The sequence below is a fragment of the Silurus aristotelis genome (genome assembly GCF_946808225.1).
Source record: "Silurus aristotelis genome assembly, chromosome: 28".
Lineage (NCBI taxonomy): Eukaryota > Metazoa > Chordata > Actinopteri > Siluriformes > Siluridae > Silurus > Silurus aristotelis.
The window spans coordinates 17019486-17023631 of record NC_139601.1 but is presented as its reverse complement, the minus strand read 5'-3'; the positions used below and the strand labels follow the sequence as shown (position 1 = coordinate 17023631).

At 40.4% G+C, this 4146-nt stretch overlaps 1 pseudogene across 1 annotated transcript; it reads right to left on the bottom strand.

The window, feature by feature from the left end:
• Window positions 1–2146: 2146 nt before the first annotated feature.
• Window positions 2147–3159, bottom strand: LOC310722319 (trace amine-associated receptor 13c pseudogene; annotated as a pseudogene). The gene has a single exon. The product of its transcript is annotated as a trace amine-associated receptor 13c pseudogene (transcript).
• Between the last annotated feature and the right edge of the window lie 987 nt (window positions 3160–4146).

The following is a 4146-nucleotide window of genomic DNA, read 5'->3' as shown; positions in this document are numbered from 1 at the left end:
AAACAGTCTCTGAACCTGCTTGACAGTGAGTAACTGCCCTTCTCTGACCTTCCTGACAGTCACAAGGATAGACGCAATGCGTGCAGAAAATAAGATGGGCACACATGGTCGTTGAATCGCATATGACGCCAAGATAGGTGGTTCTATGTGATGGAGAAAGCACACTCTTCCCCGGCATTCAGCTGAAACTCCAGTTTCTTCCTTTGAGCGAAAACGACATCACATGCCAGACCGCTTACTGCTCTGATCGAGCTAACCAGTTAACCAGTTGTTGATTATAATTGAGGATGCGGTTGCCCTGAAGTCTCAGGAGAGCCAGAGCCGCATCGACACATTTTATGAAGATTCCGGGGTAATAAGGCAAGGCTGAACAGAAGACCCAGGTATTGGTACCCTTTAACACCAAGAGCGAACCTCAGGAACTTCGCGAAGGGAGAATGGGTACATGAAAGTACGCATTCTTTAGATCTACAGTTACAAACCAGTTCTCGGATTTGATCTGAGACACCACCTGCTTAAGGGTCAGCATGTTGAACTGGAGCCTCATCAAAGAGTGGTACAGCTGACGTAGATCAAGGATAGGACGCTAGGAACTATGAAGTACCGGCTGCAGAACCCGGACTATCTGTCTGAAGGAGGGACCACCTCGATGGCCTTCTTCCTCAGGAGGGTATGTACTTCCGGTTCTATGACCAGAGCCTGCTCGATTCCCACTAGAGTGGGGCAAGCTAAGATGAAACCCGAACTGAATTATATAGCCTCGCTCTACAGTGTGCAGGATCAATCAAGACACCATCAAGACAAGACTGTAAGCCTTACCCACCAGCGCTGACGTAGTACGCAGGGACTTGGTGGGTAGTGTCGGGGACTTAAGCGAGGATGCCACACCTGGGGAAAGATAGTCTCCTAGCGTCTCTTCAACCCATTGCATGACTCCATTGACTTGATCCCTGAGCCCAATCATGTTGGAATGGACCACGGACTTGGGGCTAAAGGGTCGGGCCGAGATATATATATTTTTTGTATCTTTCTACTAATGATTTTACTTTGATTATATGAATTATATGTGCATGTACGCTGTTTGATTATAGGTGAAGCATGTCGCCTGCAAGTTGTTCGGTGCATTGGCTGCTCAAACTAAAACTGAACTACTGCTGGAGCCTCTCCTTCCTCCACTTATTCTCTAACCACTTCTTTCTCTCCTGGTGATGAACCTGGTCCTTCCTATTGCTCAGGACCTGACACCATTGTTCTCTCACCGTGAACTTTTCCCCCAGCAAGTTGTGTTTTATATTTGCTTTCTTTTCTAGGCTCTAACCTCGTCCATCAGCTTCGCCTGCTCTCCAGCCTTTAAAATATGAGTGTGTCATATGCATGATTATTAGATTTTTTATGAACTCACTTCATACACCGAGTTCTCTGCTAAGCTGAGTATTATACTATGTTAATGCTGAATGCTGATTGACTTTATACACCATTTTATGCAAAATGAAAATGCCATGCAGTTTCTAGCCAAGCTAATTCGCTGCGTTGCAAAAAGTTTGCACACTTTGCAAAACTGCACCTGCTATTCTCCAATAAACCTGGACTGGAGACTAAGAATTGAAATAAATCTGACTTTCTATAAAAGCTGGTTAAATACATAAATCTGGTCTTAAATACCACTAATTGATCAGTACGAGGTTATAGTACTTGGACTCTAATAATAAACACGGCTGATTTATGATCATGAATACGGCTACCAGATGTACTGTTTGTATTGAGATCTGCAGGGGTTGGGATAAGTCGAGAGAAATTCATACCTGGAAATTCACAATAAATGTCAGTAAATCCCAAAATTTAGTAAGTCATTTTGATGGACTGAATAAAATGAATACTTATAAAATATAATATATTAAAAATGTTTTTTTTTTTTTTTTTTTTACTTTTGTATGCCACATCAAGTTTAACTTGTTATCCAAGTAGGTTACTATACTTGCATACATTAAACACATTATATAATGGGTGTTATAATTTATAACCTGCGATAAAAATGTCTAAACCAATATAACTGCTTGACTGATATATTTGTATATCTGTTAATTAATTTTTAAAATTTTATCTATGGAAAAAATATGTAATCATTTTGTCTCACAAATACAAACATTCATGAAAGAACATTTATTAACTGAGTCTTTTTAGAATATTTAGTTATAAGTAATAAAGTTATGATTAATTTAACGCACCTCCTAAACCACGGGTAAAAAAGAGCATAAATAATTGGATTAATGGTGGAATTCAGACAGAACACAATAAAGACTTTCATAAAGGTGTCTGCCTGCATTCCAATAACGTTACCTAATAAAGTGTAAATATAATATGGAAGTAAACACGCCAGAAACACAGACACTAAAATCCCGAGAACTTTGGCTGCTTTTTTCTCAGATTTCATGGAGTGGGAGGTGATTTTCTGTGTTTGAGGTCGTGTGTGATTATTAAGCTCTCTGATAGCAGTGGCGTGTTTCTTAGCGATCAGAAAAACCCGACTGTACAATATGATTATGACAGAAAGTGGGAAGATAAATGTTATCATAAGATCAATTACAGTCCAAACCCTATTTAGTAAAAGAAAACACTCTCCAGGACACATTATAGAATTTGTGAAGCTTTCATTGAAATAACAGAGTAAAATGTTATACAACAGAGAACCAAACCAATTGGAAAACACTACGATGCTCATGGTCCTTCTACAGATATTGTTAGTGTAGAGAAAAGGGTTTGAAAGAGCCAGATAGCGATCCACAGCGATCAGAGCAACATTGTAGATGGATAAACCGGTGAGAACATAAGAAGTCATCAAAAAACTGATGCAGTAGCCTGTATCAAAGATCCAGCATGACTCGATGGCCCAGATTAACACAGAGGGCATCACTAAAGCACCGATGAAGAAATCTGACACGGCCAGAGAGAGAACGAGGATGTTGGTCGGTGTGTGAAGCTGCTTGAAGTGAAGAACAGAGATGATGACGAGCAGATTTCCACACACTGTTAGAAGAACCACAGCAGCTGAACACATGTACAGTAAGATATAAACTGCAGGAGATACAGATCTCTCTGGACAGGAGAAATGCTCACATATATCAGACCGTTAAACTCCGTCATATTCATGAATACAGCCATTTTTTTAATCTCTGTAAGAGTAACTGTAATAAGACACTCATAGATGTTTCTACTGAACTAATTCTGCTACATTATTGGAAAATGAACTACAGTTCAGGCAGCACTGATATTTTTATAGTTAAAAAATAAAATACGCCTCCAGCCTTAATGAATTCCATGCCTTTGGGAAACAAAAGAACCCAGAACGCACTACACACACAAAAAAACAATCATCATGTGATTCTTCATTTTACAAGTAGGAGAGCTTTAAAGGAACCTAAGTTATTAAAATGTGATAAATGCTGTAAATTTCTGATCTCAAAATGCACTTTTGCATGTATTGTTCTAAAAATAATTATGATAATTTTACTTCGATTAGGGTCATTCCAAGACATCATAGAATACACCAAGGCATACATAGTTCCCTTTCAGGAACTCAAGCTGTGTGGCAACACTTTGAGAACATTTCTGTGGTGTCCACACTCTGAAATATTGTGTGTAATCAGTCAAAATTGGACACGGGATGTCACCGTTGGGGTAACGTCATGACCAGGAAGCCATAAAACGCACATGGAGTGAAGCTGGCACCACCTTCAGTTTGTTCATGAAGCGTTCTGTGTGTATTTCATGTTGAATTGTTTGTCTATCATTTGTTTCATAAAAAAAAAAAATCCTTGGAGCAGAAAACGCTAAGTCAGTTCTCTAGGGAGCCAGATGTGAGCACTGTACGTGGAGAGTGCTCGTGCTCCTCACGGTTCTGGCCCCACTGTCACTGAGGCAGAGCGGTGCGCCAGTTCCTGGGGCTTGTCCCTTTCTCCAACCTCACCTGCTAGGTCTAGCACTTGCTCACAGGCTCGGAAGCATGCCTTTCGGGGGTTTCTACCCCCTGTGATAGGGCGAACTATCACTAGACAGAGCTACACGGCTTTTTCTGCAATTCTGTTAACACAGTGGTCGAAAGGTTTCAGGAGAGCAAAAAGAAAGCAGCAGCATTCCAGCAGTACCTTC